The sequence below is a fragment of the Schistocerca gregaria genome, chromosome X (genome assembly GCF_023897955.1).
Source record: "Schistocerca gregaria isolate iqSchGreg1 chromosome X, iqSchGreg1.2, whole genome shotgun sequence".
In the NCBI taxonomy this organism is placed as follows: Eukaryota; Metazoa; Arthropoda; class Insecta; order Orthoptera; family Acrididae; genus Schistocerca; species Schistocerca gregaria.
The window spans coordinates 270,217,881-270,241,737 of NC_064931.1; positions in this window are offsets into that span (position 1 = coordinate 270,217,881).

Here is a 23,857-nt window from a genome sequence, read left to right on the forward strand (position 1 = left end):
CGTCCTCACCATTTTCTCAAATAAGTCAAGACACATTTTCTGCTTGTCAAACTGTGAACGTTGCCGGTGCAAATGCACTGCCGAAAAGCATAGAGGAACAGATTCCAGACACTAATACATTATTATTGCAATTAATGCAGCAAATGAAACAAAACCAGAGACAAACACAGCAACAGTTAGACACAATGGAACAAAATCTTCAAAAGTAAGACACAATGGAACAAAATCTTCAAAAGTTAGACACAATGGAACAAAATCAGAGACAAACACAGCAAAAGCTTCAAAAGTTAGACACAGTGGAACATATGCTTGAACAAACACGTGAAGATTTAACTACTGAATTACATAACATTGAATGGAAATGCCAAAAAATCTGTAATGAGGTAAACACACAAATTTTTTTCGCAGCCTGAAAATGCATTACAGTATCATGAAGCAGCCATAAAAGAACTGCAAACTATTGTTCGTGAAAATCACGACACCTTCCAAGCTAAAATGGATTCCGTTGCATCCACCGATTCGGTTACGCAACTTGCAATAACTCAGGAAAACTTAAAGGACACAGTAGATTCGATTTCAACACAAATGGACACTCTCAAACTTGGTTCAGAAAAACACACTGAGGAAATGTGTTCACTATCGGAGAAAGTAGCCGAACTTTCAGATCAGTTCATTAACTTATCTACATAGATAGATGATGATCTGAATGATACAGAAGAGTGCGAACAAATTAGGAAATTCAAACAAAATCAGAATCAAATTAATACACATCACCAAAGAGAAATCCGGGAAGTGAAAGATCAGCTGACACAGGTAATACAAGAATTACGTATTTCAGAGGACACTCGCGCTCCAACACGGGAAGAGGGACTTAGGAATACGAAAAAGCCACAAAATAATAACACAGGGCATTTCGGAAATTATGAAAGAAATTGGTAAGGTGCACCGAATTTTGAGATGGAATCGCCGCCACGACGTAACAATGACCGATATGCTACCCGCCGACACGATGATTTTGACTATAAGCTGTTCATTACTGCACATAAATTCAAAACATTTAAGAATTCTGGCAACGACATTCATCCACAAGCGTGACTTCACCAATTCTCTCATTGTTTTCCTCCCAACTGGTCATTAGAGCACAGATTAGAATTTATGTGTGGCTACTTGGAGAATGAACCAGCTGTAAGAATGCGATCGGTCATTCACGATTGTCATAGTGAAGGAGAATTTTATCATGCCTTCCTCTCAGCATATTGGTCTCACGCTACACAAGACCGAGTAAAACATAGCATCATAATGATGAAACATTTCGAACAATCTGCATTTTCCAGTCTTGTCAAATATTTTGAAGACATGTTGTATAAGAACTAATATCTTTCAAACCCATACAGCCCCTCAGAACTCATCCGCATTTGCTTAATGAAATTGCCGGAACATTTAAGGAATATTACTTTGGCAGGACGATGCAAAGAGGACATTGAAGCTTTTCAGGGACTGTTACAAGAATTGGAAATTGACACTGACAATCGCGGAACGCGAAAACAGAAGCACAACAATTACAGGTCACATCCGTCACAATTCAGCAATGACAGAAATAACACCAGGACACGGCAAGGCTATTCTTACAAGGTAAATCATGACCAAAACAGACACCATCCGTATGACAACCGTTGGCAGAGTAGTAATAATTACAGAGAAAGATCGCATCTTCGTAATAATGAATATGACAGAGAAAACCATAGAAACAGACAATATGGGAACCAACATAATTATTATCAGGGGAGACAGAATAACTTCAGATGCAACGGTCCACCACGCAGTTACGATTCCGGGAGAAATTCTCCACCACATGACCGACAAACAAGAAACTATGTAAACTACCGACAAAACGACAGAGCTGAATTTCATCGGAACTGGCGAGCTTCAAACAGGTCAGGGCCTTCTCGTCAAGGTGAATTTGTGGAAGTTAGGTCTCCAAATCCCAATAACGACGCGCGCTAACAAAGAGACAGACAATCTACATCTACATCTACATGACTACTCTGCAATTCACATTTAAGTGCTTGGCAGAGGGTTCATCGAACCACAATCATACTATCTCTCTACTATTCCACTCCCGAACAGCGAGCGGGAAAAACGAACACCTAAACCTTTCTGTTCGAGCTCTGATTTCTCTTATTTTATTTTGATGATCATTCCTACCTATGTAGGTTGGGCTCAACAAAATATTTTCGCATTCGGAAGAGAAAGTTGGTGACTGAAATTTCGTAAAAAGCTCTCGCCCCGACGAAAAACGTCTATGCTGTAATGACTTCCATCCCAACTCGTGTATCATATCTGCCACACTCTCTCCCCTATAACGCGAAAATACAAAACGAGCTGCCCTTCTTTGCACCCTCTCGATGTCCTCCGTCAATCCCACCTGGTAAGGATCCCACACCGCGCAGAAATATTCTAACAGAGGACGAACGAGTGTAGTGTAAGCTGTCTCTTTAGTGGACTTGTTGCATCTTCTAAGTGTCCTGCCAATGAAACGCAACCTTTGGCTCGCCTTCCCGACAATATTATCTATGTGGTCCTTCCAACTGAAGTTGTTTGTAATTTTAACACCCAGGTACTTAGTTGAATTGACAGCCTTGAGAATTGTACTATTTATCGAGTAATCGAATTCCAACGGATTTCTTTTGGAACTCATGTGGATCATCTCACACTTTTCGTTATTTAGCGTCAACTGCCACCTGACACACCATACAGCAATCTTTTCTAAATCGCTTTGCAGCTGATACTGGTCTTCGGATGACCTTACTAGACGGTAAATTACAGCATCATCTGCGAACAACCTAAGAGAACTGCTCAGATTGTCACCCAGGTCATTTATATAGATCAGGAACAGTAGAGGTCCCAGGACGCTTCCCTGGGGAACACCTGATATCACTTCAGTTTTACTCGATGATTTGCCGTCTATTACTACGAACTGCGACCTTCCTGACAGGAAATCACGAATCCAGTCGCACAACTGAGACGATACCCCATAGCTCCGCAGCTTGATTAGAAGTCGCTTGTGAGGAACGGTGTCAAAAGCTTTCCGGAAATCTAGAAATATGGAATCAACTTGAGATCCCCTGTCGATAGCGGCCATTACTTCGTGCGAATAAAGAGCTAGCTGCGTTGCACAAGAGCGATGTTTTCTGAAGCCATGCTGATTACGTGTCAACAGATCGTTCCCTTCGAGGTGATTCATAATGTTTGAATACAGTATATGCTCCAAAACCCTACTGCAAACCGACGTCAATGATATAGGTCTGTAGTTAAATGGATTACTCCTACTACACTTCTTGATCACTGGTGCGACCTGCGCAATTTTCCAATCTGTAGGTACAGATCTATCGGTGAGCGAGCGGTTGTATATGAGTGCTAAGTAGGGAGCTATAGTATCAGCGTAATCTGAAAGGAACCTAATCGGTATACAATCTGGACCTGAAGACTTGCCCGTATCAAGCGATTTGAGTTGCTTCGCAACCCCTAAGGTATCTACTTCTAAGAAACTCATGCTAGCAGATGTTTGTGTTTCAAATTCTGGAATATTCCATTCGTCTTCCCTGGTGAAGGAATTTCGGAAAACTGCGTTCAATAACTCCGCTTTAGCGGCACAGTCGTCGATAACAGTACCATCGGCACTGCGCAGCGAAGGTATTGACTGCGTCTTGCCGCTTGTGTACTTTACATACGACCAGAATTTCTTCGGATTTTCTACCAAATTTCGAGACAATGTTTCGTTGTGGAACCTATTAAAGGCATCTCGCATCGAAGTACGTGCCAAATTTCGCGCGTCTGTAAATTTTAGCCCATCTTCAGGATTTCGCGTTCTTCTGAACTTCGCATGCTTTTTCCGTTGCCTCTGCAACAGCGTTCGGACCTTTTTTGTGTACCACGGGGGATCCGTTCCATCTCTTACCAATTTATGAGGTATGAATATCTCAATTGCTGTTGCTACTATATCTCTGAATTTGAGCCACATCTCGTCTACATTCGCATAGTCAGTTCGGAAGGAATGGAAATTGTCTTTTAGGAAGGCTTCTAGTGGCACTTTATCCGCTTTTTTAAATAAAATTATTTTGCGTTTGTTTCTGATGGATTTGGAAGAAATGGTATTGAGCCTAGCTACAATGACCTTGTGATCACTAATCCCTGTATCAGTCATGATGCTCTCTATCAGCTCTGGATTGTTTGTGGCCAAGAGGTCAAGTGTGTTTTCGCAACCATTTACAATTCGCGTGGGTTCGTGGACTAACTGCTCTAAATAATTTTCGGAGAATGCATTTAGGACAATCTCGGAAGACGTTTTCCGCCTACCACCGGTTTTGAACAAGTATTTTTGCCAACATACCGAGGGTAGGTTGAAGTCCCCACCAACTACAACCGTATGAGTGGGGTATTTATTTGTTACGAGACTCAAACTTTCTCTGAACTGTTCCGCAACTGTATCATCGGAGTCTGGGGGTCGGTAGAAGGAGCCAATTATTAACTTAATTCGGCTGTTAAGTATAACCTCCACCCACACCAATTCGCACGGAGTATCTACTTCGACTTCACTACAAGATAAACCACTACTGACAGACACCAACACTCCACCACCAATTCTGCCTAATCTATCTTTCCTGAACACCGTCTGAGACTTCGTAAAAATTTCTGCAGAACTTATTTCAGGCTTTAGCCAGCTTTCTGTACCTATAACGATATCAGCTTCTGTGCTTTCTATTAGCGCTTGAAGCTCAGGGACTTTTCCAGCGCAACTACAACAGTTTACAACTATAATTCCGACTGTTCCTTGATCCAAGCACGTCCTGTAATTGCCAAGCACCCTTTGACATTGCAGCCCATCCCGCACTTTCCCGAGGCCTTCTAACCTAAAAAACCGCCCAGTCCATGCCACACAGCCTCCGCTACCCGTGTAGCCGCCAGCTGGAATCCAGAGAGAATTTCCTCAGATCCAAAGCGACACACGTCATTAGTGCCGACATGTGCCACCACCTGCAGCTGGCTGCACCCTGTGCTCTTCATGGCATCCGGAAGGACCCTTTCCACATCAGGAATGACTCCTCCCGGAATGCACACGGAGTGCACACTGGATTTCTTCCCCTCCTTAGCCGCCATATCCCTAAGGGGCCCCATTACGCGCCTAACATTGGAGCTCCCAACTACCAGTAAGCCCACCCTCTGCGATTGCCCGGACCTTGAAGGCTGAGAATGATCCTCTGTAACAGGGCAGGCGGCTGCATCTGGCTCAGCCAGAGACAGTGCCTGAAACCGGTTTGTCAGACGCACCGGGGAGGCTATCTGATCAGCCTCCGGGGACGCCTTTCGCTGCCTGCCACGCCTTGGAACGACCTCCCAATCAACCACAGGCGAGGGCTCAGCCCCACTGCGGGCAGCAACCGGGGCAACCACAGCGGCAGACCGATCTGGGGACAGACGGGACGAGGTTGACATCCCCGTGATACCCGAGTCCAGCTCCCCACAGTGGTGCCCATTGGCAACAGCCTCAAGCTGCGCGACCGAAGTCAGCGCCGATTGCAGCTGTGAGCGAAGGGATGCCAAGTCAGCCCTCATCCGAACACAGCAATCGCAGTCCCTGTCCATTCTAATTGATGTTTAACAACAGTTACTGAAACACGAGTCCGTGCCTAGATAACGCAAGCGGAACACGCAAAGAATGTATCAACTAACCTGTACAAATGCCTAACGACTGCGCTACAATCTGCTGAATTTACGATTACAGTAACTAAAACTCGAAATTGCACCTCCTATACGAAACTCACACGCAATTTAAATAAGAATCTACGAAGTAAACACTAAAGCGCGATGCTACAACCCTCAAATACTATAATACGCCCGAAATATATGAATTAAACAATGCAAGTACCCAAAAACACGCAAAGAAATTAATTAAACTATCTAACAAATAAGTAAGCTAGGGTTATACGACTTGCTGCAGCGGCTGCTTATCCAACGGCGGCAGGGAGCACACTGACTGGCCAACCGACACTGGCCGTTCACAATAAAAACAGAAGACAGACGACTACGCGAATTTGCACTATTCAGGTACTAAGGCGCGATGCTACAACCCTCAAATACTATAATACGCCCGAAATATATGAATTAAACAATGCAAGTACCCAAAAACACGCAAAGAAATTAATTAAACTATCCAACAAATAAGTAAGCTAGGGTTATACGACTTGCTGCAGCAGCTGCTTATCCAACGGCGACAGGGAGCACACTGACTGGCCAACCGACACTGGCCGTTCACAACAAAAACAGAAGACAGACGACTACGCGAATTTGCACTATTCAGATACTAAGGCGCGATGCTACAACCCTCAAATACTATAATACGCCCGAAATATATGAATTAAACAATGCAAGTACCCAAAAACACGCAAAGAAATTAATTAAACTATCTAACAAATAAGTAAGCTAGGGTTATACGACTTGCTGCAGCGGCTGCTTATCCAACGGCGGCAGGGAGCAATGACTCGCACCGCAGGCAGCCACCTGCGCCGGCTGGCTCAGAGAAAGATAAGCTAACCTTGAGCAAAATTCCAGTGTTCCTTACCGACGTAACTACATGATAATTGCGTTGAAACTGAAACTCTGCGTACTAGGAAGAGTAAAAGATTGCACCACATTTCACATGTAAAACCGTTTATTGAGAGATAATCTGCTTTTTAACTTAGTCTTTGCTATAAAATTTTTCACTTTACATTACTAGTATGCTTTATCAGACTTAAGAAATTGTTAACATGCAACAATGTTTGAAGTTAAATATCCAGTCAAGAACCAAGAGAACTTATTTAAACATAAATTACTAATGTATTGTTATAGTGAACAGACGACACAGTGTCATTGTGTGTGTGTACATACTTTCTTGTTAGTGGCACGAATACGTAACGACCATAAGGCTCACATGATTAGAACATTTACCAATACTGTTAATGAGATTTTAATGCAACATTTTGGTTTACTTGAAAATACATTCTTTATTTGAAGTACATTCGGTGAGATTGAAGATGACTTAGCATTTGGTTTCTCTAATAGCTACACGATTATATCACGACGCTACTAATATGTGACACAATTTACATTGTTGCTTTTGCGGTGTATCTGTTTTATATCTGCTCAGTTTTTCTGTATTATTCTGGAAAGTAAAACATGTTTTAGTAGTAACTTTTGTGGTGTAGCTACAATGTGACAGCCTTTATCGTAGCACAAAAATACGTTACATTATAGTACTTTCTTGATCAAGGTAAGGTACGTAATAACTACGATATCTATACGGAAAGCATTTCACCTTCGTTTATGATGAGGTAAGTACATTGACTTCAGCAGAACTTTGCTTACAGAGGACGATAACTACGGCAGTTCCACAGAATTATCTTACAGCAAAACGCACATTTAGCATTACAGGGCAAGCATTTGAGTGATAAATTTGGTACTTAAACCATTTATTATTTGTTGAATTAAAAAGAAAGTTTTTCGTGATACATTTCATTCCATTGCTGTAATCTGTAACACCTGAGGGTATAATAACATTAATCCTCAGGGGGGTACACACTTACTTTGTGTACCATGTGTATGACAAGCACAAGGAGCCCTAGCTAATATGGTATTTGCTTATAAAAATTTACACATCAGTACCATATTTCTCTAACACATAAATTACATAGCTATCTGATCATTTAACAGAGGAACAAACCTTTTTTTTCTACATCAGTGACAGACGTTTACATAATTACACAGGTGGATAACTTCGTACTTACGAAATTGTATTTGTCTGTACTTTGTGAACTGTTCATATTTTTTTTGAACCATTGTGATATTATGAGAGCTTTGAATGATGTATTTGGTATGAGATCACGATTTTTAAAGTACATTTGAGGTAGATGACACTTTTGACATGAGCAGAAAATTTTTAATAGGCTTTGAAATTATTGCAGAAGGCTATGACACTTTTGAGATTTGACTGAGGTGTTATGATGTTATTATTACGACGATGATGTGAATTATACTGCTGAGGTATGTTTAAGCTGATGCTATATGAGTTATTTGGTTATGCTATGTATCTGTTATGATGAAATATTGAAGAAGTGTCGACGAATATACATATGTGTAACAAGGTAAGGAATAATGAGTAGTGGTTAGGGACTCTGGTTTGTGAAAAAGGATGTTGGAAACCGCGAATCGTACTTTAAGAGTTATAAAGTGTGTGTATATGCGTGAATGTATCACTATGCTGGCGAAAATTTGTTTCTACAGATTTGTAACACAAATTCTTGACCTGTGAATTTTTTTATGTGAAAATGCTATGTAAGTAGGCTGTTTATGTTTTCTTATTGGTAACGCCACATAGCGCTCTGTATGAAAAATCACTGGCTGTGCTGTGCACAGTCTGTGGCTAGTTTGCATTGTTGTCTGCCATTGTAGTGTTGGGCAGCGGCAGCTGGATGCTAACAGCGCGTAGCCTTGGGCAGTTGGAGGTGAGCCGCCAGCAGTGGTGGATGTGGGGAGAGAGATGGCGGAGTTTTGAAATTTGTAAGAATTGGTGTCATGAACTGATATATATATATTTATTACGGCTATGAAGGTAAATACATTGTTTGTTCTGTATTAAGATCTTTCATTTGCTAAGTATGCCTATCAGTAGTTAGTGCCCTCAGTAGTTTGAATCTTTCATTCAGTTGGCAGTAGTGGCGCTCGCTGTATTGCAGTAGCTTGAGTAACGAAGATTTTTGTGAGGTAAGTGATTTGTGAAACGTATAGGTTAATGTTAGTCAGGGCCATTGTTTCGTAGGGATTTTTGGACGTCAGATTGCGTTGCGCTAAAAATATTGTGTGTCAGTTTAAGCACAGTCGTGTATAATTTTTTAAGGGGACGTTTCAATACAAAAATAGTAAAGCCTAAGAATATTGAAAATAACGGCTCAGCCGTGAAAAGAATAAACGGTACAGTCTAGCGAAGTGGCGAAGTGAATACAGTGAGTGTGATGCGTGTGCGACGGAAATATCAGAGGAAATCCATATAACCACGAGTTGAGGTGTGAGGACCGCTGAACTATAATGCACGACGGAAGATAATGCGTAATCGTGCAGTGCGCTCTTACCTTCAATGCCACTGGCCGAAAACCTCGCCCTGGCGCGAGATGGTGTATTGATGTTCTTCGGTTTGAGCGTTGGAGCTGAATTCGTTGTATCCAGTCTCCGGACTGGAGGGCATATACAACACGGACTTCATGAGCCTGTAGCGACATTACACTGTGTGTGTGGGCAGTGCTGCTGCTCACGTGGAGCTAGCGTCACTGCGTTGGATGCGTTAAAGAGTGAGCTACTGCTGGCCGGAAGTGCAGTGAACGATGAGATAGCGTGTACCGAACGGACACCTGCTCAGAATGGTCAATGAACCAAAAGACAGTAATAAAAACAATTTTTAATATGTAGCGAAAGGACAATTTAAGAAATGCAACGTTTTTCCCCTGTTAATACTGCTTAACAAATGTAAGGAGAAATAACACGCTAAGAAGTTAGCATGGATGTGGGATTATGTAATATAAATATATGGGAATGTAGTTACGTGGTGTAAATGTATGTTAATATATTTATATGTACGAATTTGTAATGGACAAGGAGATGAGCTTTTTAGATATGCTTGTTGTAGCATAAGGGTACTAAAACTCGTGCACCAAGTGACTAAACTATGAGCCCCAAGGTAAGTAAGGCTACTGTATATTGTCTTCCTAAATAAAGAGACTTATTTCTGACAGTGTACAGTAGGGGGGCATTTGTGACAAACCTTTTGCAATTCTATTATGTTTTCGTCTTCTTTAAAGGCAAAGAGAAAAGACGAAGCGGTAGCCCATCATAGAGCCTATGCCTACCTTCATTGATTTTTGATTTTCAGTTGTTAAAAAGCAGAGGAGTTTTTCTTGTACCAGTAGTATTAAAGAATGATTCGCTCTCAGCTAGTGAACGAAGGAGAAGCACGCCATTTTTAAGCGAGTAATTGTAGACCGCCATTTTGGGGTCGCTATGAATAAGTAAGGAGTATGTATTTCATATGTGCAGCGTTTAGAAACATACAGTATTGTTTTATTAACAAAAAGGTCGTGTGAGCTGTTATTTCAAATAGTAAGATAATTACAGGAACGTAAGACCACCTGTGTAGTTTGGAAAATTACGAAGATCCGATAAGCTCAATGGGAACACGGTCAATTCTTCGAAGGTGAACACGGCGACCAAACGTAGCACTATAAAGAACGGTAAGCACAAATCTACAGCGGAAAAAGAAACTACTTCCCCCCTGAAAAACAATATGAACTAATACGAACATTTTTCCAGGCATAGCTCAGCTTATTGTGCTTGTCATTCATGCTGAAAAATTAATCTCATTAATTCAATACATTTTAAAAAGCCAGGCATTTCAACATTTTATTATCATTTATTCCATTATTTTATTATATTGTAGCTATAGGGGTGAGTCATACTAATTGAGTGGTTCGTTTTTAATGCCCAGCAGAATACTCAGCTATAAATTAAAGTGCAAAATGTGAGTGTGTGTGTGTGTGTGTGTGTGTGTGTGTGGTGTGTGTGTGTGTGTGTGTGTGTGTGTTTTGCCTTAGGAGCTTTTTGGTTGGCCTTTATCCATTTGTGCCTGTTCAGTCGGTTTTTCCTGTCGAATGAAACAACCGAATAAGTGTAGTCTCTGCGGCCACGTCAGCTATATGAACTTTATCATTAACCCTCTGTGTTTGAGTGGTTTCACTTAATATGAGACAAGTGACGGACCGAAGTCTGTGACCGTTGGTTACGTCTGTTACATGATTTATTCCACTCAGGCCGGTATTACGATAAGAAATTTTCTTTGACAAAGAAATATGTCCAAACATTCATCATATTTCCTTTCGCAAAGATATTCCACGTGGCGAAAATAGCGGTATTACACGGTCATCAAACTTTCATTAACAAAGATATTTGATGTATTTACTTCAGAATTGCCGACGTAGACTTATTGCTACGCTTTGCAGTTGAGCGAACCGCAATTGCATTGTAGTTACATTTAGAAGAGGAGCAGAAGAAAAGAAAAAGTAAACGTATTTGGGTGATGCCGTGGGTTTCACGGCGAGATGCTAAAAGCACCAACGAAATCTGTTACGCAAGCTACAAGTCGAGGGCGTAAAGTCATATGAAGATTATTTGCGAATGGATGAGAGTACATTTAAATATGTGGTCAAGAAAGTGGCTCTTCGTGTAACGATGCAAAATGCTCTACTCAGATCATTCTCCGTAAAAGACAGACAGACCGTGTGAAGTCACGTAAAAACACTGAAAGCGGAATATCTAAAGCAAATAACTGTTTAGTGCATACTGTAGCCACTAAGAAGTATTTTTTATTTCTACAAAAGTTGTAGATTTTCTCATTCATATCCCGGGGGTTCGTCGTGGCCGTACTTTTTTTATAGCTTTTGCTTCATCTTATTCTGTTATGTACTCGGGATGCCGAAACGTATACAGTGCTTCATCTGCCTCGTATACTTCTACCAGTTTTGTTGTAGATGCCACGCACCAACTAATTTCTAACCATGTTGATAAACAGATGTCAGACAGCTGTAACGATGCTAGTGCTCCAAGCGGTCTCATTTCTCCATAAAGTAAATTGAAGACGAACGCTTTCTTGCATCAAGTCTAAGGCGAGGCGCTAGATTTGATCAAAGAAAATTCGACCGAGTTCAAAGTTTCTGTGTACCAGACATGTTTCACCCATTCACGTTAAGCATCTTCCTAATTTAATTACACATATCTTGAAATGTTTTGTTTAAGTGCCGTTACTTCTATTTATAATTACAAGGAATGAAAAATCGTGTAGTTACAAATGGAAATAGCTACGGGGGTGTTTGAAAAGTAATGCCGCCTACTTTTTAAGTCCGTTCAGAATATTGGTTGAGATATTACATGTTATGCATATTACTCATTCAACTTCCCAGCTTCGCTGACCCAAGTTCCATCCCTCTGCTGCTGGAGGGCTCCGAATTGTAGCATGTAACATGGTGGTGCGTAACGTACCTATGTTGGTGCGTGAGAAACAGAGTGCTGTAATCGAATTTCTAACCGCAGAAAACGTGTCTCCAACTCAATTCAGTTCAAGGAAAAAAGCTGCGTACGTTGAAGAATGTATCAAAATCAGTAACGTGTGGCTGAGCTGTTTGTGCTCGTGATGAAGGAAACGGTGGTGCTACCCTCAACTTGTGTGACAGAGCTTGGAGTATTGTCAAAACTTAAAGAACACATTCGATGACTTCACTTTGATAGTGATGAAGCGGTGCAAGCAAATGTGAGGTTGTGTGGCTCCAGCAACAGTGTCAAACATTCTACAGTAACACTATCAACGAAATGGTCTCTCGTTGGCAGAAATGCGTTTGTCGCCAAGAAGACTATGCTGGCACCAAAACCTCCAGATGACAGACACTCAGATCGGTACGAAACGTTGTATGTCGACAGAGAACCAACCAAAACTCCGATTTAGTTCGTACTACGTGCTGTCATCCAGCGGAACAGGAGGAAACGTTAATTAACATTAACAACAGAACGACGGGGTAAGGCAAATTCATAACTATGAGTGGGTACAAAGTATTGCTTTCGTGGGGAGGTTGCCATGACTTAGAGCTTTGTACCACGGGTCCCAGGTTCAGACATTAATGACGATAGATTTTTTTTGTGTATAATGTGTGAAAGTGTTATGGGGCAACGCGTTTATGACATGTAAAGGGCTGTTTGGAGTTTACAACGATGTACTCTTCGCAGTCTGGTTTCGCTTCGCTTCTTTAAAGTAATAAACCTAAATAATAATAATTAATAATAAAGAAAATAATAAGGACATAACGTTCAACTAACAAAGCGAAAACAGACTGCTAAAAGAATATTGCTCTAAACTTAGAGAATTTCTTTTACATGTCAGGAAGATGCTCTCCCATATAACAGTTTCGCGCGTAAACAGTTAAAACAATTGTCGTTCGTGGAGTTTGTACGCAGCACCTTTTGTAAAACCACCGAACGCTCTATATTGTCACCCAGGTGAGATCTATAACACAGGGACTCATATATATGCTTTTTCTCCCCTCCGCAGCTCTTGTGATACTTTTAATTACCGTTTACTCATGTTCTACTGGACAGCAGCACACAACACGAACGAAATTTGTGTTTTGCTGGAACTCTGGCGACATACAAACTTTGGTACATATCTGAGGGTCTGACATCTGGAGGTTTGGGTGTGGGAAATAATATGTAGACATGAAGGATAAGGATGTAGAATGTTAAATAAAGTTTGTTTTATTTGAAATGGTTAAAGGGTTTTCACATAAAAAATTTGGAGGTGTTAGTTTTCAGAACGCTCTCGTAGATTTAAACAAACGTGCCAAAGAATCACCACAAATCTCGCACCTAAGCATGTATAAATATATAATCTTATGCTGTAGACCAATGCAGAAGATGCCTACCATGAGTAGGCGAAATATTTCTGGTACACAGAAATATATTCATTTGAAAAGGCGGAATTTTTGTTATCTTTATGATAAAATGTAACTTTCTCCTCCTCCTCCACCTTCCCCTCCTCCGGCAATTTGTGCGCCTTCTGCGCAGAACACGACGAAACCTGCCTTCTTGTCGTTCCGTAGAGCATCCGAACGCAGGAAATAGCGGCTAGTGAGCGTCTGCTACTTACTATAACAGACGGCTGCAGCCAGCGGACGATAGCCGCCCCTCTCCGCTGCTCATGATGCATCTACGGAACAAAGGAACAGCATACATGTGCATAATTATATTACAAATCTCACATGGATGACAAGGTAGAGAGTTCCGTCGTGATTACAAATCTCACATGGATGACAAGGTAGAGAGTTCCGTCGTGGTGCAAAATGTGCTGTGTTCAAACTCCAAGGACGACACTTTTTTTAAACTCTTTACGCGAAGAACTGTTGTATTGGGGAAACATTTTTCCTGACATGTAAAAGGGCTTTTCAAAGTTTATAGAAGTGTTCTTTCGTTGTCTGTTGTCTGTTTTCGGTTCGTTAGTTGAACTTTATATACTTATTATTGATCTTCTTATTTTGTTTATTATTATTAATTATTAGTATTTAGGTTTACTGCTTTCAAAGAATCGAAGCGAAAGCAGACTGTGAAGAATACATTGCTGTAAACTCGAAACAGCACTTTTACATGTTATAAACACGTTGTCCCATATAACACTTTCACGCATAATCCAGAAAAAAATCTATCGACATTGAGGTTTGACCTAGTAGAAATCGTCGGATGCTCCTTAAGGCTATTCACAGATGATGCAGTTGTCTATACCAAAGTAGCAACGCCAGAAGATAGTAAGAATTTCCAGAACTACCTGAAGAGAATTAATGAATGGTGTGCAGGCTCTGGAAATTGACCCTGAACGTAAATAAATGTAACAAATTGCGCATACGTAGGAAAAGAAGCTGTACAGCTACATTATTGATGAGAAACAGCTGGAGACAGCGTCTGCCGTAAAACATCTAGGCGTAACTATCCAGAGTGACCTTAAGTAGAACAACCACGTAAAACAGATAGTGGGAAAGCATACACCAGGCTCCTAGGAAGAATCCTAAGGAAATGTAACTTATCCACGAAAGAAGTGGCTTATAAGGCGCTTTTTCGCCAGATTCTTGAGTATTGTGCATCTCTCTGAGATCGCTATTAGGTAAGACTGATAGAGGAGGTACAGAAAATGCAACGAAGAGGGGTGCGCTTCGTCACGTGGTCGTTTAGCTGGCAAGAGAGCGTTACGGAGATGCTAAACAAACTCCACAGGCAGACGTTACAACAGAGGCGTTGTGCAACACGGAGTCCGACAACATATTACTCATTCCCCCCCCCCCCTCATACACCGCGCATTGACCACGAGGAGAAAATTTGAGAAAATAGAGCCAGTACAGAGGTTTACCGACAATTGTTCTTCCCACGCACTCCTCGCGAATGGAACAGGATTGGAGGATCAGGTAGTGGTACCGTAAATACCCTCCGCCACACACCATTAAGTGGCTTGCGGAATATGATGTAGATGTTGATCCAATACAGAACACTTAACACGTCACTCCCATCAGTCCAGATGGGTGCGCTCGAACGGGGTGTGGCGTCATCCGACTGTTTATAGCAATGGCTAGGGATAGGCTTAACTGTGAAGTTGAAGTACCAATATATGAATGAGAAAAGCACTTCTTCATGCCCTTGAAACACTATATCTTCTCCTTTTTAAAGGCAGTAAAATGTTAACAGTTTTGCTGAATGCATTAGTACGATTTGTATGTATGTAGCCGATAACGTAATTCTTCCGCACAAAATATGTACCTTCCACACAAATATGTGGCTCAATAAGTGATCAAGGGCTTGATTCTGATGATTTTTAATTAATGGACATAATCGCATCTTTTAAGTAAAAGCGAATCAAACAGTGGCCAAAGTTTGATAAGACTGCTATCTTCTTCATGTGGACTAAAATGGGAATTTCTATGCTCAACTTTGCAGTCACAACGATAGATTAGTTTAATTAGTTACATGTTAGTAGTACATGGAACATCTTAATCAACGGAAATTCATTGATCGCTCTCAAAGACGAAAATAGGAATTAATCTGTTCAGTACAAAATTAAATAAACCCTTTCGGATCTGTGAACCCCAGTAGTATGCTCCTGGTTAAATTCATCTTGTGAAAGGACTACAGACTAGTTTCAATTATAAGAATGAATTAATAGATCAGTCAACTAAAATACTAAAGACTCATTTCACTTGAAAGAACGAGTGAATGCACGGTTAAACCGACAGAAAGTCTGCAGACTAAATGAAATTGAAAAGAAATAATGAATAGTTCAACAATATGAAAAACCACAAATGGCTATTTCGGCTGTGTTCATTCGATTGCTCCCACGAGCAGGTGTCACACAAAACAATGTATGAATAGTCAAGTCAAATGAATCGATTGTTCTCATTCCCTTGCTCCCATGGTCTGGTTGCACTCATATGATTGAGCAAATAATTGAACCAATACAATCGAATGATCCGATATTTTTCAACAACAGACATAATCGACTGTTTTCATTTACTTGTTCGCTTCACTACTTAATATGGAATTGAAAATGTGAATAGGAGAGCACAAAATGCGTGTGTGTGCAGGAAAGCGGGTGAGGTGGGGTGTAGTGGTTTGTGGAAACTCACCACGTGTCCCCTTGCGCCCGCATCTCGAAGTCGTGCGGTAGCGTTCTCGCTTCCCACGTCCGGGTTCCCGGGTTCGATTCCCGGCGGGGTCAGGGATTTTCTCTGCCTCGTGATGGCTGGGTGTTGTGTGCTGTTGTTAGGTTTAAGTAGTTCTAAGTTCTAAGTCCCATAGTGCTCAGAGCCATTTGAACAATTCTTTTCCTCCCCTTGCGACCCTGCCTGCCTTACATGTGGGCAACCAAGGCGTGACATTTTAAAAGTACACATCCTGTTGGAAAGAAGCCCATCTATGTTCCATAGAACAGGTATGATCTCCACGACAGTCTTGCTTCAGTGTAGTGTTTGTTTTGTCGATTTGGTAATGCAGTACATGTGCTAAGTGCGATTAGTTTCCACAGAAATTAAGATTGCTTTACTAAGATCTTGAGACTGAAGGGAATTACTGAAAGTCTACCTGAACTTCAGATGGAAACGGAAGCTTATTGATGTAAAATTTCTGCCATGGCTTAAGGAATAAATGGCAGATTTCATTTTTATTTATTTTTTTAACTTCTCTGATTAGGGCCATCAGGCGCTCTCTTACATCGGACCAGGTTTCCACACTTACTGTACCTTATTTTACATCATAATTACTTAAGAAATAAGAGTTTTTTGTGACAGTTAGTATTAAAATGATTTGAGTGTCTATAGCTTTCATAACCAGTTCCAAACGCTGTGAGCTTTACTGAGGAATACCTTGCTGGATAACATCGCTGTAATCAATAACTGGAAGTGCTTATGGAAGTTTTTCCAGAGGGAAAAGCATTATAATTTTTTGTAGGGCATGAACAGACACTGAAGCTTTCTTGCACAGTGCAATTAAGTGCTCAGGCTATTACCCCTAGACTCTTTGCTGAAAGAAAGAAGTTGATATTTGTCCCATTTAGTTTTAAAGATGGTAGGGATTCCCGAAATTCTGGGCTAATGAGCCTAAGTAATCTCTAAATTTTGGTTATAAAGTGAAATATTATTTACCTATATTATCAAATTTTTTAAAAAAATGTTTCAGTGTTCAAGAAGATATATGTCTTTCGTGTTCTAAAATACTACAGTTCGTTTAATGAGCTGGCAATTAGATCTTTGGAAGGAATACAACTTACAAACAGATCACGCCGGGCAAATAATAAAACCGTGCGACTACTGCCTGCGACTTCCTGTAATTAAGTGCCACGCGAAATCAATAAGTAGTGATGGCATTGATCCTGTACACCAAAATGTGATGTCCATCGGCTTAGTGTTATTAATCTTCTAATGACGGAACATCCCTAAATTTTTCCAGAGAAGCCATACGTTGTTCATTTTCGCTCAGTAAAAATCTGATTATAGCAATAGTAAAGTCAGTTAACCGTCATTTCGTGTACCAGTAACCACGCTAACAATAGGCATTCATACAGATTGCGTAAGTTGACAGCTGGTCCTGTAAATTAACTTCTGATTATCGTGTAGATGCTTCAGTTCACATCTTTCATTAATCATTATACATCTAATAATATTCCTTTCAGTGTAACTGCTCAAATAGTTCCCGCTTTATGTTGCACCTGTCCACTACGCCCAGATGTTAACTCAGCTAATCTACTATTCTAACTCCAGAGCCACTCCGGATTCTACGTGTTCACTACTGCAAACAGTGTCGGCGCGGGACAACTAAAATTTACTGGAACGTAAGGTTAACCAACTAGCACTAGCTAAGCCAAACAGCGCACCTGTCAAGGCACTATATAAGTTAGCTACTACACTCTAAACTAAGCGCTACGGTCTCAGGTTCGAATACTGCCTCGGGCATGGATGTGTGTGATGTGCTTAGGTTAGTTATGTTCAAGTAGTTCTAAGTTCTAGGGGACTGTTGACCTCAGCTGTTAAGTCCCATAGTGCTCAAAGCCATTTGAACCATTTTTTTCTAAACTAAGCAGTTATTACCATATCAGTTCCTTACGGTTACGGCTCCCAGTAGGAAGTTTACTGGGTACTCGTAGATGAATATATTGTGCGTGCCTTGAATGAACAGAGACGGCACAGAACGGATACAATCATCGAAAGCACTCAAGTGATTTCTAAAAGTACTGATGTGATGTTAACACTGCAGTGGAACGGTGTCTTATACAAAAGCGACAAATCTCTCTTCAGTCTAGATGGGGTCTGAGTCGACGGTATGCATTGCAAGTATGGCAGCTGCAGACCTGGATGCCAAGCACTGTGGCCTGTTTATCGGAATTCGATGTTATGCGATGATGTTTGAATTTGGAATGTAGCAGCGATACAAAACAAGCAAAAATTCCTGAGTTTCTAATCGGCGTTTTCTGATTAACGTAATAATGCTAATTCCACTAAACGTAGCCTTTTCCTTCTGTTAAAGCACTGCAGACGTAACAAGTCTGAAGAAAGATTCATTACATCTCAATTAATTTGTTTTGCAATTCCCCCTTTGTGTGGCTTGCACTGCCCGCTTTCCCACTCTATATTTTCAGTTATGCTGAAGACATCCAATTTCATCAATTTCGTTTTCATTTAAGATCGATTATTCGGAAAACACACATTATTTTGGCGCTAGTCTGCTACTCTTGCTGTATTGATTTCTACATTTCACTTAATCTTCATCCGAAGAAATTAACGCTATTATTATCTTTTCCACTTCTCATTGCTGAACGATTCCTTTTTCTTATGTGTAGCTGAAGCACAGCAACCCAACCGTTTAGAACTTACGAAGTTTCTGTAGTTATTAGATATTGACGAATTGACAGCGCTAACCATTTCTTTATTTGCGGTACTTAGAATATGAATTTTTGCTATATATTGATGAAGGATTATAGGTATTGAAGCAATTACAGCGTTCTTAATCACCAAACCTTAAAACTTACTGTGCTTGGTGACCATACCATTCGTCATTTTCCCTAGCCAGTTTCCAGAAGCATGGAATTCATATATGAAATATTAAGCAGTGAGACAGAGTGACTATTCTTTCAAAACACGTAACAGGACGGCTACAAGTGATGTACGAAGGAAGATAAAGAATAATGTAATTTTGATCTCGCTAAAAGTTCTTGCAGTGCAGTAATTCGATTTCCTGCAAAATTTTACCAATGTAGGTACAGTCCCCCTCTTCCTCCCCGCCCAACCACACACAACACTAACACAGTTCAGTAAATGTTAATACAGTGTATTGTTGTGTAATTTACTCATTCCGTCGCAGAGACATACAATACCTTAAAGGCTATGCCAAAGATTAAATTGAGAGGGATGTAGAATATAATCTCTCTAATGTTCATATTGGATTCTCTTTTGTTTCATACTCCAAGAAAGAGTTAAGAGACACTTTCGATTGTTACCTTATAGTGGATGGGCGTAACTTTTGGTGTGTGCGGAAAGGCAGCCATCTTGTTAGTATTTATGGTTTGTGCGACGAGCAGAGAAAGTCTTATTGTGAATAAAAAATAGTGAGAAGTATCTACGTTTTACGAGAATTATTTAAAGCGACGTAGCATTGTATTCCTTGGTTTCCACCGTCTTCGTGAAGTGAACCGATGCCGACTCAGGAAGATACACTCGGTCAACAAAGAGAAGAACATCGATAGCGACTAATGAATTAATTTTGTGGCAGAAGGACGAATTCTACGTCTAAGGTGAGAACTATGAATAAATTAACAATGACGTAGAATTCAAAAATGTAATTAATCGGAATGGTAAATTATATTACAGGAAAATTTGACACAGCACTGAATTTGTCCGCATTCAAGCTGGTCAATACAGTCCGTAAAAAAGCCTTTCAAAAATTCTAAATTTACAGTTCCGTATCCATAATTTTTTCTCTTTTCAAAAAAATCAATAAATTAATTTTTTTTTATTTATTTCGCCAAAGTTGCTTTTTGGAAAAAGAATCTATTATTGCTATGTTTTCTTCAGCATCAGCTTTTCGACAAATTAAGCACTATCTTTATTTCTTCCATGAATTTCTGTATGAGAAAGAGCATCTAAGGAGCTGACATACTTTTCATAACGTTCCGTTTTCTGATGCGGTGTGTGCAGGAACGACAATGTTGATTTCATTGTCAAATCCGTTGTCGTCGCTTACGTTGAAGCGATCTCTTGACCTCTGAAACATCTCCAAACAATTGTTCATCCACTTTAACTGGTGCTTCACCCACATCATCAACTGAAACAAATTCATCTGGCATCCCGCAGTGGCTGAGCTGTTCTAGGCGCTTCAGTCCGGAACCACGCGACTGCTGCAGTCGCAGGTTCGAATCCTGCTTCGGGTATGGATGTGTGTGATGTCCTTAGGTTAGTTAGGTTTAAGTAGTTTTAAGTTCTAGGGGCCTGATGACCTCAGATGTTAAGTCCCATAGTGGGACTCCTGGAAGGCTGTTTTCAGCTCAGCCCTGGTTATGGAGTTATTGATGTACACCTCGTCTTTAATATAGACCCACAAAAATTAGACTCATGTGTTCAGATCCGGAGAATGTGGCGGCCATTCGAGGCCCATGCCAGTAGCCTCTGTGTACCCCAGAGCCTGAATGTGGTCCCCAAAGTGCTCCTCCAGGACATCAAACACTCTCATGCCTGGGTGAGGTCGAGTTCCGTCTTGCATGAACCACATCTTGTCGAAATCAGGGTCATTTTGGAGAATGGGGATGAAATCATCTTCCAAAACCTTCACATACCATTCGGTAGTCACCGTGCTATAAAGGAATATCGCACCGGTTATTCAGTGGCTAGACATTGCACACCACACAGTCACCCGTGAGGGTGAAGAGACTTTTAGATTGCGAAATGCGGATTCTCAGCCGCCGGCCGTTGTGGCCAAGCGGTCCTATGTGCTTCAGTCGGGAACCGCGCTGCTGCTACGGTCGCAGGTTCGAATCCTGCCTCGGGGATGGATGTGTGTGATCTCCTTAGGTTAGTTAGGTTTAAGTAGTCTAAGTTTTAGGGGACTTATGACCACAGATGTTAAGTCCCATAGTGCTCAGAGCCAGTTTTGAACGCTATTTCCTTGAACTGTTGTCTAGCGAACCGAGAAAGCAGGTTTCCTAGGCACCCTATATTAGACGAGTTGGCAGGACACAACACTAATTCCCTCCATGCCCCGCGGCCAACCATGCTGTTTAAACGTCCTATCGCAAACCGTTCAGAAGCTATGACGATTTATTTCATATAGTTTAAGAATTGTCACCCTGTATGTGCAGGTAGATGTAGACAGCAGATTACTCAGACATGTTCAGGTAAACGGTTCCTATCACTGCGTGCTCTATAAACAAAAAAAAAGTACAACAATGACGTCTTTCACCGGCGCAAAAACACATTCACCTTTGCACTGTCTGTGAAATGTTGCCGAAAACTGTGGAGGGTTTTCCGAACGCCAGATGAGAAATCTGTGCCGATTAATCCTCCCGCATCTGAGGAAGATTGCTTCTTCAGAGATAACGATGATTCATAGTTAGCTGGAGTTCCGCCATTTGAAACCGAATTCGTTTTTGCAACACCTTGTGAACTGTTGAGTGAGGGATCTATAACTCTCGTGATGCTCGATGAATTGACACTGATGGGCTTCTTTGGGAAGTCTCTTGATCTCCTCTACCATTTCATTAGATGTGCGTTTTCTGAAAGAACCTGACTGTCTGTTTAGACTCCCAACGACTAGAACTTCTCATAGCAAGCGACAATCCTCTTACCGTCTGGTGGGCTCATTTGAAATTCACGTCCGAAATTTCTTGGAAAACAATGCGAGACTTCGTTTTCTATCAGACCACGCATTGATCTCTCTTTTGACGTGTAGTTATTTCTGATAAATACCTATTACCTGAAACAAAACAGAAGGAATCGTCAAGGAAAAAAATCATGCAAATTTTTGAGTTGTTTTCATGATGCCACAAACCAAAAGTAGCCATGTCTCACAGTTTTTTAAATTACATTTGGAAACGAAGGAGGTTTGATGTTAATATCATGTATAAAAGTTGTCGCAATCCATGTCCGCAACGTTTATTCGAAGCCGTTCCGTAACGTTGGTCCCAGAGACTTTGAATATATAGAATATTCGTTATCATATCTCGACTTTTCTCTCTAACTACTCAGTCATTCGAGTTTCAACACATTTTCCGCTGAAAATTGGCATGCGTGGTGAGACGTAATTCGCGTGTGCGCGAGAGGCTGATAAGATCGAAGTGCGTATTAGCAGCTGTGGGCCTAAACGAGACCAGGTTGGAAGCAGCTAGCGGCCGGTTTGAAATCAATATAATGACAAAGATTTCCCCAGTTGCATTGAGCGGGTGGTAAATATGATGTCCAAAACGCGAACGCGAGAAGCATTGTGAACATGTGGAACCGTCAAACGACCCATATCCTGCATACACTACAGTAAAGAGATTCACTAATTTAAAAATCTAAGTGAGAAGAACAAAATACTTTTTCTGTGATGTGTAATTGAAAACTACCATGCTTCTAAAGACATTAATTAAGTGAGATAACTAATTTTGGCATAAATCAGAATTTTGTAGTAAGATTTCCGCAAACAGCTGTATTTAAATGAATTTTATCAGTGTAATGCCGGTTTCGTGGCTTGTAGTCTTGCCGAACTCTTTATACATCGACTATTTGCTCTACGGACATTACGGTTGTAGCTAAGAAACATGTCCCTTCTACATTCTTCGCCATCTTGAATACCATTTCTTAATGTTTGTTTGTGCACCTGTGTTCCTATTTAGTTTCATAATTAGATGCTTATGGCTACAGTATTACTTTGATGCACGGGGTTCAGTCATTATCAGTGTGTATTTTTTTTCAGATATGCACCTGCTGATGTGGCTACAAACCATGGCACCGGTAGTGCTTGAATAAAATTAGTTTAAGTACGGCTATTTACGGTGCTCTTGCTACAAAATGTACAATCACAGTTGTGGATGCCCAGACCACAGAATGCCTTATGACACAGTTAAGAGCAGGGTGTCATCTAAAATAGAGGCACAGAGTCGTCGAAGCACATAGATAACCCGCCTGTGCCTCAAATTTAAATGAGAGCTACAAAATCGCTCTGGACAATATTCAGTAATTGTGCAGGGCTAACAGCGCACCATATACAACCACAGCACTACGTTTCATTTGTCAAACCACATTTATGGAGACAGCGAGTTCACTTTTACACATTAGAACGGATTTAAGCCACTGTTTTATTAGCGAATTCAGTAATAATGTGTAAAAACCCACCCCAATAGTCGCCCGCGTTAAAGCGCCACTTCAGGGACGGAGAGGTGCGCTAACACCGGATGGAATCTGCTCGGCGGATTAACAACGAAGGTCGATGTGCCGGCCAGCCTGGATGTGGTTTTCAGTCGGTTTCACACACGGCTATGTGAATACCGTACTGATATCAAGATACTACCTCAACTAAACTAGTCACAAATATTTAGAAAAACTGTCACTCACTCTCAGGTGAATAACACTACACGCAAACAGTGAGGGTACACACATTCCATACGAGATGCAACGGTGTAGCGCCAGGAAAGACATCTGGCCATCCTTTTAAGTTAATCATGACAAATGCGTTG